Below are 15852 nucleotides of genomic sequence, written 5' to 3' on the forward strand. Positions count from 1 at the left end.
GAATTTCTTGAAAGAAAAGGGTGAGATAAATATCTGATTTCTAAGCCATACAAGCAAAGTGAGCAAGATGAGTAGGAAAAACAGAAAAGAAAAATGGGAGCAGAGGAAGACGAAGGAAAATAAAAGGAGAGAGAAGTGCTCCTGTGTGAGAGTTAACGAAGGAGGACAAGTTCGCTGTAGGTAGAGTTGGGTGGCTTTGCTGGGGGGAAATATCAGTGGTCAAATTCCTAATGCCTATTAATCTGTAGCCTAGCAGGCCCTGCAGGGGAAGAGCGGGTGGGGTGCGACAAGCCGGTAAAGAGGTAGAATTATGCGAGAGGAGCCACTGAAGAAAGTGCACCTTCCTTTGGGGTTTTGGTTGGGAGCCTGGAATTCAAACTGGTACTACTGGACCTGAAACAGAGCACATCGTGTGGTCTTTCCTGAAATGAGGATTTTTTAAGAAAACTGAAGTATCACTGACTTACATTATTTTATTAGTTTTAGGTGCACAACATACTGATTCGATATTTTTATACATTACAAAACGAAACCACTAAATGAGGATATTTTCTAAATCTCGTTAGCTGAGAGAACTGGCGATGAGTGAAACGTGACATCCAAAAAAACCTTCCCTGAGGTCATTCCTCCCCTCCCCCACTCTCCCAGTCTTCCAGGAAACCCTGAGCCTAGAGGCCCCTTTAGTTACCACAGCAACTGAATTTAGCAGCCAAAGGACAAAATATCCTGTATGGCAGCGCTGCCAATAAACATTCAATCTGAGTCATTTATGTAATATTAAGTTTTCTAAGTGGCCGCATTAAAATTTTTAAAAGAAAAACACAGGAAGCGAGAATAATTAATTTTAATAATTATTTTATTCGACCTGATATAGCCAAAATAATGCTATTTGAGTTTGATTAAATTATAATTGATTTATAAATATATTAAACTATAATTGATTAAATTATAATCAATTTAAAAATTATTAAGATAGTTTACTTTTTTCCTACTAAGTCTTTGAAATCCAGTGTGTATCTTACATCTCCACTTAGATTCTGTTTTCTACAGCTAAAGTAATATGTCGTTCTAATCAAAACAACAAAGTTGTGTTTAACGGGAAAATATTTTAAACTGCTTCAATTTTAAATGAACTAAAATTAGCAATTCGGTTCCTCAGTCCCACCAGCCACATAAGTGCTCAGCAGCCCCAGGAGGCTGGAAGCTGGACCCTGAAGCCTCAGTGACGCGAGTCTTTTCTCCATTCTTTGATTTTTATTTATTATTTGTCTCACAATGTCATTCTTCTTCTTCTTCTTCTTCTTCTTTTTTTTTTTTTGGCCACACAGCTTGTGGGATCTTAGTTCTCTGACCAGGGATTGAACCCACACCTTTAGCAATGAAAGCGCAGAGTCCTAACCACTGGACTGCCAGGGAATTCCCTCACAATGTCATTCTTGGCTCTAAATCACTGTCTTTTATTTCTCCCTCTCCCTCGCCTTAGAATAATTATTCCTTAATGTTTTGCAAGAGTAAATGGCACCAGTGAAAGTAAAAAGTAGGTCTTTTTGCCCTTCATTCACTCAGAGCAGGCTCCAATGTAATTCCAGAGCACAGTCATTTTTCCAATATTTATTGAAAGAACAGATGAAATAATTGTAAAGGCCTAGGATTATACCTGTCCCAAATAATTTATGTAAAACCAGTGTAGTGAAACAATACTGAGGGTCAAGATTTAGATGTCTGAAATCTGTAGGTATTTTCTGCTTCGTAGAAAAAGAGGGAGGGTGAAGGGGAGAGAGATCTGAAACCTGTTTTCTCTGGCTAAACTCAGTCTGAGAAAATTACCTTTAAGAAAGCTAAGCAGCTTAGAGGGAGAGAGAACACTTCTATCAATGTATATTTTTAAACGGTAACAACTGGAACTCAGCTGGATCTCAGGAATCTAAAAGTATGCTGAACATATTGAGATGAATACTCCTTGAGCAAGTGGGACTTAATGTAAGTTCCTGCTTCTCGGAAACCGGATCAGGAACCGGACTTGTCCCCAAGGTGACAGGGACCTCCAAGTTAGGCAACCCTCACTGTGGGCCACAGATAACAGTTGCTCAATACGACTGTTTGCTGATGTGTTGGGGGGATTGGCTGGGGGACTGGGGTCTTGGGTGCACTTTGGAAGCAGGCACCACGAGATTCCAAGCTCCACCCAGTCTGGAGCCACAGCTCTGGTGACCAGTCTCCAGGGAAAATGCCAGCGGAGGAAATGTGGTGGATAAATTTCAAAATGGAATAGGTTGGGGAGGAATGTTATGAAATCCCCACCTAATAGTTTAATGGAGGTCTGCTTAGAAGAATGGGAATGAATGAATCATGACCTGAAATCTCTTAGATCCAAATGCCGGTAATCTGCCACCGTGAATCTCAATCTCCTTTTCGGGTTGCTCTGTGAGAGGATGTTTGGTAATATGATAACCAAGCAGGAAAACAAACAGATCCAAAATCCTAAAATCAGGGAACAAAGGGCTGTAAACATATTTACCTTGTCAAAGTAAAGACAGGGAAAACTACCTCTTCAACAGAACAATGTAAATGGCATTTCAAGGCACACAAAAAGCTAGTGACTGCTTTAAAGATATCCAAAGCTAATTCTACTCTTTGCTCGTATTTGTAATATTCCTCATAAAGAACAACTTTTGCATAGAATGTTATTTGTTAATTTTCTTTTATTAGGTTAGGTGTAGATGGAGTTTACTTTGAATCTGAAAAAACCTTAGAAAATAAACTCTCAGGGTGAAGAAAGAAAAAATTTGAGAAATGTTGATTTTCCTGTCTAAACTGGGTTGCAACTAACTATTCATTATTCCAACTGATCCTGAAGGACCTAATCCCAGCTCCCAGATCTTTATTACTTTCTTCCCTCCACCAGTATCTTCAAAAGTTAATCCATCACACACCAGCGCTAGATGAATTACCTTAAATCAAAAATTTAATTACGTCATCTCCTAATCAAGTAACTTGAACAAGTTATTGAAAAAGTCTAGATCAGTTCTGTCCAATAGAAATATAATAAGTCACACATGAAATTAAAAATTTTCCAGTAGCTACATTAAAAAAATGAAAAAAAAGAGTTGTCACTTTTAATATTATATTTTATTTAACTTAATATACCCCAAATATTCTCATTTCAACACATATTTAATATAAAAATTATTAGTAAGATATTTTATTCTCTTTTTTTTGGTATTAGATCTTGAAAATCCAATCTTCATTTTACACTTACAGCACATCTTAATTGAGACTAAATTTTCAACGATCAAGGAGAAATGTAGTCCTATTAATTAAGCTGTGTTTAACAAAAACATTTTACACAACTTACAACTTTTTTTTACACTGCTTCAATTTTTTTTTAATTGAAGTATAGTTGATTTACAATATTATGTTAGTTTCAGGTGTACAACATAGTGATTCAATATTTTTATAGCTTATACTCCATTTAAAGTTATTACAAAATATTGGCTATGTTCCCTGTGCTGTACAATACATCCTTGTCGCTTATTTATTTTATACACAGTAGTTTGTGCCTCTCAATCCCCAACCCCTATTTTTCCTTCCCTCTCCCCACTGGTAACCACTAGTTGATCTCAATATCTGTGTGTCTGTTTCTATTTTACTATATTCATTTGTTTGTTTTATTTTGTAGATTCCACATATAAATGCTAATATACAGTATTTGTCTTTGTCTACCCTGCTTCAATTTTTAAATACAAACTTTTTTTCTTTAATGTTTCTTTTTTTATCAAGGTATAATTGATATACAACATTATATTGGTTTCAGGTGTACAACATGATTCAATATTTGTAAACACTGTGAAATGATTACCTTAATAAGTCTAGTTAACATCTGTCATCATACACAATTACAGAATTTTTTTCTCTTGTGATGAGAACTTTTAAAATTTAAAAGTTAGCAACTTTCAAGTATGCAATACAGTATTATTAACTATAGTCGACAATGCTGTACATCACTATAACTTATTTATTTTATAACTGGGAGTTTGTGCCTTTTGACTTTCTTCTCCTGTTTTGTCTCCCCCAGACCTTTGCCTGTGGCAACCACAAATAAACTGTTCTCTGTATCTATGAGTTTTTTTTTTTAGATTTTACATATAAGTGAGATCATACAGTATTTGTCTTTCTCTGCCTGACTTACTTCACTTAGCATAATCCCCTCTAGGTCCATTTATGTTGCTGTAAATGGCAAGATTTCATCCTTTTTTACGGCTGAGTAATATTCCATGGACACTTAGGTTGTTTCCATATCTTGGCTATTGTAGATACTGCTGCAATAAACGTGGGGGAGCATATATCTTTTCTAGTTAGTGTTTTCATTTTCTTTGGATAAATACTCAGAAATAGAACCACTGGATCATATGGTAGTTCTATTTTTAATGTTTTTTTTAAGAATTTGGGGATTAAAAAAAAATTATTTATTTATTTGGCTGCGCCAGGTCTTAATTGCAGCATGCGGGATCTTCCTTGCGGCAGGCAGGCTCTTTTAGTTGCGAAATGTGGGATCTAGTTCCCCCACCAGGGATCGAACCTGGGCCCCCTGCATTGGGAGCGTGGAGTCTGGAGTCTTAACCACTGGACCACCAGGGAAGTTCCTATTTTTAATTTTTTGAGGAACCTTCATACCATTTTCCATAGTGGCTGCACCAATTTACATTCCTACCAACAGTGCAGGAGGGTTTCCTTTTCTCCAGATCCTTACTAACACTGATTATTTCTTCTCTTTTTGATGACAGCCATTCTAACAGATGTGAGGTGATATCTCACTGTGGTTTTGATTTGCATTCCCTTAATCATCACTTAATGATTAGTGATGTTGAGCAACTCTTCATGTAGTTTTTTGCCATCTGTTTGCCTTCTTTACAAAAATGTCTATTCAGATCCTCTGTCCGCTTTTTAATTGGAAGGATTTTTTTTCTTTTGCTATTAAGTTGTATGAGTTCTACATATGTTTTGAATAGTAACCCCTTATCAGATACATGATTTGCAAATATTTTCTCCCATTCAGTAGGTTGCCTTTTCATTTGTTGATGGTTTCCTTTGCTGTGCAGAAACTTTTTAGTTTGATGTAGTCTAAATACAAACTTAAAAGAATTAAAATGGGACAAAATTAACAATTTTCCTCAGCTGCACTCACCACGTTTCAAGTGCTCAGTAGCCACATATGGCAAGTGGTTACCATATTGGATAGTGCAGATCTTGACTCCTTAGCATGATCCCAACCTATCATTCCAGTATTGTCTGGAACATAGACTATACACCCAAGAAGTGTATCTCCTTTTACCTAAGCCAAACTGAACTATTTGTCAGTTTTCAAACAGTTTCAAACATTTCCTGCCTCACAGTTTTTACTTTGCTATTGTCTCTGACTTAAAAATCCATTTCATCCCTGCTTGTAAAAATCGTTTTCATCCTTCAAGGGTCAATTAAAATGCAAGATCCTCACAGCCAAAGAAAAGCCATTTGAAGATTATACATGTTACGATACTCCATTCTATCTTGAATTTTAGATATCTAGGTTGGAACTCCATGGGAGCATGGTCTGGTTTGGGTTTTCTGGTTTGGTCCAGAATAGAATAGGGTTCCAGTACATGTTAGTTGAATCAATGAATGGTTGTATGTTGATTTTAATTTTTTTAAAGAAGATTAATTAATTAATTTATTTATTTTGCATTTTGCGGGATCTTTGTTGCGGCATGCGGGATCTTTCAGCTGTGGGTGCAGACTTCTTCCCCGACCAGGGATCGAACCCGGGCCCCCTGCATTGGGAATGCGGAGTCTTACCCACTGGACCACCAGGGAAGTCCCATTGTATGCTGAAATTGTAGAAATATGTGGACATTGCCAGGTGATGGAAAAACTGATGAAGTCCTTTCAGAGAGATGTAGGATCAAGACAATGGAAGAACAGTAAGAACAGCTTCAAATTTAACTGAAGCATTGCTTCCTCCAGAAACTTTCCTGATTCCTCAGTCTGCTCCTGCGAATTTTAACTGTCTTCCTTGTCTGTCTCCCTCATTCACATTTCCCTTAAGAGTAGGGATTTTGGACTTCCCTGGTGGCACAGTGGTTAAGAATCCACCTGCCAATGCAGGGGACACAGGTTCGAGCCCTGGTCTGGGAAGATCCCACACGCCACGGAGCGACTAAACCTGTGTGCCACAACTACTGAGCCCGCACACCACAATGAAGAGTAGCCCCCGCTCGCCGCAACTAGAGAAAACCCGTGCGTAGCAATGAAGACCCAATGCAGCCAAAAATAAGTAAATTAATTAATTTAAAATAAATAAAGTAGGACTCCTGTTTAAAAAAAAAAAGAGTAGGGATTTTTTTTCTTTTCTCCAGTCTCGGCTCCACATAGGGCTGGACATGTGAATAAACAACTGGATGAACGAATGAACAAATTAAAACTTATCAATACGAGTTCCTATTTGCTTGAGGAAGAGCATAGTCATGTTTCCTGACCACACAAACAGGACAAGGCTGGCAGTGGAAGTAAACTCAGTGAGTACATGAACCCATAACCAATTATGTGGGGTTCCTTACGCTATACGCCTGAGAGCGATCATTGAATATATAATATAGCACTACTGCAAGACTAAACCACAGACTATCGTGCTCATAACTGACCTGCTAAAATCATTCCACATGGTATGATGAAAATCAATCCACATGGGACAAAATATTGACATCAGGATTGCTTTGGAAAATCTGCGGAATCTGGTCATTATGTTGATTTTAGAGTTCTGACCAACAGTCTGTAATTTTTTTTAAAATAAATTTATTTATTTTTTAATTTTTGGCTGTGTTGGGTTTTTGTTGCTGTGCACGGGCTTTCTCTGGTTATGGCGAGCGGGGGCTACTCTCCGTTGCAGTGTGCGGGCTTCTCATTGCAGTAGCTTCTGTTGTTGTGGAGTACGGGCTCTAGGCATGCAGGCTTCAGTAGTTGTGGCACGCGGGATCAGTAGTTGTGGCTCATGAGCTCTAGAGTGCAGGCTCAGTAGTTGGGGCACACAGGCTTAATTGCTCCGTGGCATGTGGGATCTTCCCGGACCAGGGCTCGAACCCGTGTCCCCTGCATTGGCAGGAGGATTCTTAACCACTGCGCCACAAGGGAAGCCTCTGTAATTTTTAAACTTTTAAAGTTTGTAAGTGCTTGGCACATAAAAAGATTTGATGTTTGTTGTATTGATTACAGAGCACAGATAGAAACAATACTCTTTTTTTTTTTAAATAATAAGTTTCAATAGGATTTTAAACTTGCCAGCCGCAGGCCCTTTCATTTTATCGTAGCCACTTTCGTCACTCAGATGCATTAAAACATTGTCTATAATTTTAACAGCTGATGTCTTAATGTTGACCAAAATTCTTTTTGAATTTCATTTAAAGAAATTTTTGTTTTTGCCTAATATCACTAGTCTCCACTGCCAGGATCCGCTGTGGGCTGTGACTCACAAGGAGGGGAGCACTGGTGCACTGCAGCCAGCTCCTGAGAGCCAGTTGTGCACACTGCTTCCCAGCTCTGTGCTCAGTGAGATCACCCAGGTAGCTACACATCTATCACAGTGTGGGTATTTACACCATGGAAATTGGCAAATGCTACAAATCAGATTTTTTTTCTTTTCTTTCTTTTTTTTTTTTTTTTCCCACACCGCATGGTTTGCGGGATCTCAGTTCCCTGACCAGGAATTGAACCCAGGCCATGGCAGTGAAAGCCCAGAATCCTAACCACTAGGCCACCAGGGAACTACCTTTGTTTTTCTTTCTTTCTTTCCTTTTTTTTTTTTAAAGCACTGATTTAACAGTGACTCCACTGAAAGTAAATAAGGCTTCTTAGAGAAATAGCTGATTCCATACCTGGGGCTAAGAGATAGATAAGGCTGGAACATCTTACTGTGTCAGGAAGCATAGAAGTTTTCAAAGATCAATGTAGCCATGTCAGAAGGACACGGGAGCCAATTTAAAAGGGACTCCTATTGGCCAAAGTTACGATAATTTGGGCATCAAAAAGAGAATACTGTCTGAGGTTAACATATTGTAAAGCTAAAAAATCCATAATGATACCAAAAAAAAAAAAAGGTAACATCAAGTAGTCTAAAAAGAAAGTGAATAGAACGTATTTCTGCTAAATCTTATTATTCAATCATATTTTTTTTAAATAAAGAAATAAATTTATTTATTTTTGGCTGCATTGGTTCTTTGTTGCTGCGCGGGCTTTCTCTAGCTGCAGCGAGCGGGGGCTACTCTTCGTTGCGGTGCGTTGGCTTCTCATTGCAGTGGCTTCTCTTGTTGCGGAGCACGGGCTCTAGAGTGCAGGCTCAGTAGTTGTGGTTCACGGGCTCAGTAGTTGAAGCCCGGCACTGTTGTTTCTTGACTGCTCCTCCCTTGTCTCTGCATCTCTTCCCTTCCCTGATTAACAAGTGTTTGAACCTGCCCTCTAGTACTCAGGGAAAGTCAAGAAACGGGGGACACAGAAAGGCTTTCTTGCTCAGGGGCCCCATAGGGTCCTGCTCAGTTTCAGTCCCACAGATTAAAGGCTCAGTCTCACAAGACTGCCCCCACTTCAGCTGCCAGTTGAAAGTCTGAATTGTTACTTGTGCTTCTGACTGACTGGCTATAAATTGGAGGTTCCTATCACTCGTTTCTTGGGTTCAATCAATGTGCCAGACTGGCTCACAGAATTCAGAAAACGTTTACTTACATTTACCAGTTTATTACACAGGATATTATAAAGTACTCAGATGAAGAGTGTCACCTACAAATGGGCCCTTGCCATCTACCTCTACAAGGATCAAATTATGAGCCACTGCAGGTGCTGACCTTTAACAGCCCCCTGAAAGGAGTTCAGGGTGGAGAGCAGAAATGAGGCACTCTGTGCTCTGGGAAAAAAACTGGCAGAACAGGTCTTCAGATAGTTAGATATTTTCAGGAGCCGATTTTATGAGCCCAATTCTTGCATCTCCTCATATCTAGAAAAGCACTAAAATTCTTCATAGTGACGTCTGCTCCTCGTGACTAGCAGAAACCTTCTGCCAAAAAATATGTTCTTGATTGCATGTACTTGCCCTTCACCAAAATCACATATATACTGATCTTCCCCCTTACCTCTTTGGAGCAGTTTCTCAGAGCTATCTGAAATGCTGTCTCCCAGGCTATCGTCCTCATTTTGCCCCAAATCAAACTTAACTCACAACTCTCACCTTGTGCATTTTTTTTCTGTCAACAAGAGGTACATAGATAGGGCAAGGTCTGGAAAGATCCTAAGCGCAGAAACCTCTGTCTCCATGGAACTGGGATGCACCACATTCTCCAAATATGGATATGATCATCAACCTGGAAACTCATCAAATCTCTTTGTTCCAGAGTTTTGTTTTGCTTTTTTTTTTTTGGCTGCGTTGGGTCTTCGTTGCTGCACGCGGGCTTTCTCTAGTTGCGGCGAGCGGAGGCTACTCTTCGTTGCGGTGCACAGGCTTCTCATTGTGGTGGTTTCTCTTGTTGCGGAGCATGGACTCTAGGCACACGGGCTTCAGTAGTTGCAGCTTGTGGGCTCTAGAGCACGGACTCAGTAGTTGTGGCATACAGGCTTCAGTAGTTGTGGCACGTGGGCTCAGTACTTGTGGCTCATGGGCTCTAGAGGGCAGGCTCAGTATTTGCAGCTCACGGGCTTAGCTGCTCCGCGGCATGCGGGATCTTCCCGGACCAGGGCTCGAACCCGCGTCCCCTGCATTGGCAGGCAGGTTCTTAACCACTGCACCACCGGGGAAGTCCCTGTTCCAGAGTTTTTGTAGAGTTTAACCTGTAGCTCCTCCTTGCCCCAACATAGAGGTCAGTGGGTAGTGCTATAAGTGTCAACCCTCTAATCGTTTGGTCTCTCTGGTGACCAGCCCCATCTTTAGGCTATCTGGGGGCCGCACCCTGAATCACTTCACTGGCATAAATTTAGGTGCGTCCCAACGGGCTCCTTATGAATAACAGACATTCCTACCAGTCAGGAAATTCCAAGGGTTTTAGGAGATTTTATGCCAGGCATGGAGACAAAGACCAAATATATTTCTTATTAAATCACCCAGCCCCAGCAAACAAATACAAATGGTTATTTAAAAATTTATAAGTAGTTAGGTATAGTTGAAACATAAAGGTATATGTGGGAGAATAGTAGAAATAAGACTGACTCTTAGGCAAGGGAATATATGTGGTTTCTAAGAGCAAAGACTTCGGAGCCAGATTGCCTAGGTATAAATCTGGTCAATATCATTTACCAGCTATGTGTGTCAGCCTAGGCAAGTTATTTTCTCATTTAATAAAATGGATTCTTTGTGTCCATCAGACTCATTAGTAGATAATGCATGTTAACTGGTATGGTAGTCGTTTTCCTTAAGTGGCTCAGTTTAACATAGTGTTTAATAAATGTGTATTAAATAAATTATATAGTATAGATGAAAAGAATCTGAAATCTTTCTAAAAGTTAGTAATGTTAAGACTTCAATTCTGACAGCCACAGTTCCCTTTTTATTTTACAGTAGCCATAACTTCAAGGCCTTGAACTTTTTGAGATTCTAAGAAATATAACTTTAAAGACTCCTGGCCCTGATAGAATTTTTCATTCTTTCATATTCTCAGGGATGTACACTTTCTAAGAATACTTAAAATTACATCCACTTAAATTTAGGGTATTACCTTTGCCTTTGACTTGAGGCTATATTTTGAAAATCATTCTACCAACATTCCCCTTGAGTCAGAAAATGCCTTCTAACTGGTACATTTATGTTTAGTTGTTTTTGTATTGTTCATGAATAAAATATATGAGTAAATATGATTGAATAGGGACTTCCCTGGTGGTGCAGTGGTTAAGAATCCGCCTGCCAATGCAGGGGACACGGGTTCGAGCCCTGGTCCGGGAAGATCCCACATGCCGCAGAGCAACTAAGCCCGTGCGCCACAACTACTGAGCCTGCGCTCTAGAGCCCACGAGCCACAACTACTGAGCATGCGTGCTGCAACTACTGAAGCCCGCGCACTGCAATGAAGATTAGCCCCCGCTCGCCGCAACTCGACAAAGCCCGCACACAGCAATGAAGACCCAATGCAGCCAAAAATAAATGAATTAAATAAATAAATTTAAAAAAAAAAATAGGCCAAAGACCTTAACAGACACCCCACCAGAGAAGATATGTTGATGGCAAATAAGCATTTGAAAAGATGCTCCACTCATATGTCATAAGGGAAATGCAAATTAAAACGATAGGATGCCACTACACACCAATTAGAATGGTCAAAATCTGAAACACTGACAATACCAATTGCTGGCAAGGATACGGTGCAATAGGAACTCTCATTCATTGCTGGTGGGAATGCAAAATGGTACAGCCACTTTGGAAGACAGTTTGGTAGTTTCTTACAAAACTAAACATACTCTTACCATATAATCCAGCAATCTCACTCCTTGGTATTTATCCAAAGAAGTTAAAACTTATGTCCACACAAAAACTTGCACACAGATGTTTATAGCAGCTTTACTCATAATTGCCAAAACTTGGAGGCAACCAAGATATCCTCCAACAAGTGAATGTATAAACAAACTGTGGTACATCCAGACAATGGAATGTTATTCAGCACTAGAAGGAAATGAGCTATCAAACCAGGAAAAGACATGAAGGATCTAAGGATCCTTCCCTAATGCATCCCTAATGCATGTTAATAAAATAAAGAAGCCAATCTGAAAAGGCTACGTACTGTATAATTCCGACTCTATGACTTTCTGCAAAAGGCAAAACCATGGAGACAGTAAAAAGATCACTGGTTGCCAGTGGTTGAGAGTGGGTGATGAGAGGAGGGATGAATAGTTGCAACACAGAGGTTTTTAAGGGCAGTGGAAATATTCTATATGATACTGTAATGATGGATACATGTCATTATCCGTTTGCCCAAATCCATAGAATGTACAAGACCAAGAATGAACCGTAATGTAAAGTCTGGATCTTGGGTGATTGTGATGTGGTAATGTACATTCATCAGTAGTAACAAGTGTACCACTCTGGTGGGAGATGTTTATAATGGGGGAGGCTATGCGTTTGTGGGGGAAGAGGGTGTATGGAAAAAAATCTCTGTACCTTCCTTTTAATTTTGCTTTAAACCTCAAACTGCTCTAAAAAAAAAAATCTTTAAAAAAAATTACCAATTCCCTATACAAGCAATTTTCTCCAATCTTGAAAGCAGAGGCTGTGCTCATTTCACTTCATATCTCTTCCTCCAACACCATTTCCATCACCCTCTCAATACTTGGCACAGGGCTTCCCTGGTGGCGCAGTGGTTAAGAATCCGCCTGTCAATGCAGGGGACACGGGTTCGAGCCCTGGTCTGGGAAGATCCCACCTGCCGCGGAGCAACTGGGCCTGTGAGCTACAATTACTGAGCCTGCGCGTCTGGAGCCTGTGCTCCGCAACAAGAGAGGCCACGATAGTGAGAGGCCCGCGCACCGCAACGAAGAGTGGCCCCCGCTCACCGCAACTAGAGAAAGCCCCCGCACAGAAACGAAGACCCAACACAGCCATAAAAAAAAAAAAAAAAAAAAATTACAAAATACTTGGCACAGTTCATTATTTAGAGTATTTTGGAGGAATTAAATAATTTCACTTTGGAGGCAGACAGTTCTGTATGGAAGAGAATGTACTGATTGGACATAAACTCTTAATTCTTATTGGTAAACCACAATGCCAACTAAAAGTTTATAACCTGTCTCTTGTCAATTTCACCAACACAACTCACCTTTTAAGCCCTACCTAATCAGTCAACTAGGCTTGCTCCTTGTCAATTTTTTAATGAAATTCAATTATTAATTTCTATTGAACAATTAATTCGTAAGAATGTCTTATGAAAACAACAATGAACTTTGCTGTTTAATACCATACCCCAAACTTCTTTGAACATATGCCCTTATTTAGTACTGTCTCTTCAGAAACTTCATTTCATGCTTTTAAGTCTGTCGTCAATGTGAAGTAGTTTTTTTTGGATCAAGTACTTTTTTTTTTTTTTTTCCTTTGGCCACACCCCACGGCTTGTGGGATCCTGGTTTCCCGACCAGAGATTTAACCTGGGCCCACAGCAGTGAAAGCGCGGAGTCCTAACCACTAGGAAACTCCTTGGATCAAGTACTTTTTAATACTTGGCAGAAATTAAATTGATTCTACAATACCATAGCATCATGTTTATTATACTTATTGCTAATAATCAATAATAATGTCAGAATATGCTCTAAACAATAGCTAGGAAGGTAAATAGATCATTATAATTGACAAAGGCAGAGCTGAAGAAAAAGGAAGAACCAGGTTACTAAGAGGGGGAAGTGAGTGTCTATGTCACAATTCAAACCAAGAAAAAAAAAAAAACCACTACCTTATACAACAACTGCCCACAATTCAGCCCCAAACTCTCCCCAATGCCAACACCAAAAGATATTAAGACACCCCACCAAAGATATTAAGTGGAAAATTCCAGGAATAATTCATAAGTTTAAAACTGCATGCTGTTTTGAGTAGCATGATGAAATCTTGTGTCATCCTGCTCTGTCCCACCTGGGGAGTGACAGGCTAGACTAATTCTGAAAGATAAGCAGCACAGAGACAAACCTTTGGGTTTCTATATACAGAGACCCTCTCCAGTGTTTTCATAGCTGGTCTTCTTCCAGGATTAGAGCCAAAAGAGACTCTCTCTCCTTGCTGAGCGTCTTAGTGCTCCCCTGAAATGATCACCCACCACTGAAGCAGGAGCTCCTCTCTGACACCTCCCCTTACTGTGCTGCCTTGGGCAGGAACACAAATATCCTCTTCACTCACTGTTTACCCTTCTTTATCACCCAGCAGAGACTTGGCACTATTAAGTTACCTATTTCCTCTTATTATCAACACTAGGACGAATAGGTAAGGTGAGAGAATAATTACAGTGTAGTGTAGTTGACTGGGCAGAGGATTAGAAGTCAAAAGAGTGAAATCTGAGTCCCACCTCTGGAACATGAAGAGTTTAGAGTTTAGACGTTTGAACTGGTCATTTAACATCTCTATATCTCAATTTCAGTATACATATATATATATATATTTTTAATTTTATTTATTTATTTATTTATGGCTGTGTTGGGTCTTCGTTTCTGTGCGGGGGCTTTCTCTAGTTGCGGTGAGCGGGGGCCACTCTTCATCGCGGTGCGCGGGCCTCTCACTATCGCGGCCTCTCTTGTTGCGGAGCACAGGCTCCAGACGCACAGGCTCAGCAATAGTGGCTCACGGGCCTAGCCGCTCCGCGGCATGTGGGATCTTCCCAGACCAGGGCTCGAACCCGTGTCCCCTGCGTTGGCAGGCAGATTCTCAACCACTGCGCCACCAGGGAAACCCCCAATTTCAGTATTTAACTGGAGGTCATAATACCCAGCTCAAAGAATTTTTGGGATAAAGAAATCAGATAATGCAAGTGGAAAGAAACCCGATAAACTCTAAAGCCCTAGCAAACAGTCATTTAGTCAGTCATTTATGCATTCTTCATCAACTGTTTATTGAATACCTACTGCATGCTAGCTACAGTTCTAGGCACAATATGAACGTCGCTAAGACAATGTCCCTCTCCTCATAGAGCTTAAAATTTAATGTAGAAGGCCTGTGAAAGGTTAATTTTATGAGCCAGCCTGGCTGGGCCACCATACCTAGATATTTGGTCAAACATTATTCTGGATGTTTCTGTGAGGGTGTTTTGTTGTTGTTGTTTTGTTTTGTTTTTCCCCCCGGCTGACAGCTTTATTGCTGTGGGGAAGGGAACAGACCGCTCAGGAGCTCTTGGTGGGACGGGTCCGCTTCCTCGGCACCGTCACAGGCTTCTGGCTGCGCGGGACGTTGCTGGCTCTGCGGAGGGCGGCCATGCGCAAATCCGGGCGCTACTTGTTGTTTCGGATTATGTGCCGGATGCTGGTGAGGGTGGCCCGGGCGTTCTTGTTGATGCTGGTCCGCACGTAGGAAGTGGCCAGCTTTCGCGGGCTGGACCTCTGCTTCGTGACCGCCACGACCCCTTTGCCAGCCGCCGCCGGCTCCACGCCCACAGTCTTGCGGTGAATTGTAGCGGAAGGAGTTGCGGGCCTTCAGGTTATTGGGCTCGGGGCCGTACATCTGCCTCTTCCTCTTGATCAAGAAGCTGGAGCAGTTCTGCACGACCATCCATTGCAGATGCGCGGACATGGTGGCACCTCCACTCGTTGCAGCGGCCGGAGATGGAAAGAGGGGGGGGTGTTTTGGGATGAGATTTACATTTAAGTGATGGATTTCGAGTACAGCTGGTTGTCCTCCATAATGTGGGCAGGCCTTGTCTAATCAGTTGAAGACCTAAAAAGAACAAAGAAGGGACACCTTCCTCCCCACCCCAACCCGGTCCCCCGCAAGAAGAATTCTACCAGCAGACTGTTTCGGACTTCAGCTGCAACACAAGCTTTCCTGGGGCTCTAGCTTGATGGCCTTTGTACTTGAACTGCAGCACTGGCTCTTCCTCCGTCTCCAGCCTGCCAGCCCGCCCTGCAGATTTTGGACTTGCCAACTTCTATAATCACATGAACAAATCCCTCAAAAAAAAATCTTTTGCTACATACAAGTATCCTCTGCTTTTCGAAAGTACGCTTTATGCCACTTCACTTTCATGAAAGATATACAAACATTAGTACCTGTTTTCACTAACCAAAAGAAATCGGAAGAGGATTTTCACTTTCAGGGAAAAAGGTGAAAAGTGACAACAGCGTTAAGTAAGCATTTGTTTTGCAACCAGCCATTATAGAGACAGC

At 40.9% G+C, this 15852-nt stretch overlaps 1 pseudogene; it reads right to left on the bottom strand.

The window, feature by feature from the left end:
* Positions 1–14853: 14853 nt before the first annotated feature.
* Positions 14854–15259, bottom strand: LOC133101086 (large ribosomal subunit protein eL28-like; annotated as a pseudogene).
* Between the last annotated feature and the right edge of the window lie 593 nt (positions 15260–15852).

This window comes from Eubalaena glacialis, chromosome 11, assembly GCF_028564815.1.
Source record: "Eubalaena glacialis isolate mEubGla1 chromosome 11, mEubGla1.1.hap2.+ XY, whole genome shotgun sequence".
NCBI classification, from domain to species: domain Eukaryota; kingdom Metazoa; phylum Chordata; class Mammalia; order Artiodactyla; family Balaenidae; genus Eubalaena; species Eubalaena glacialis.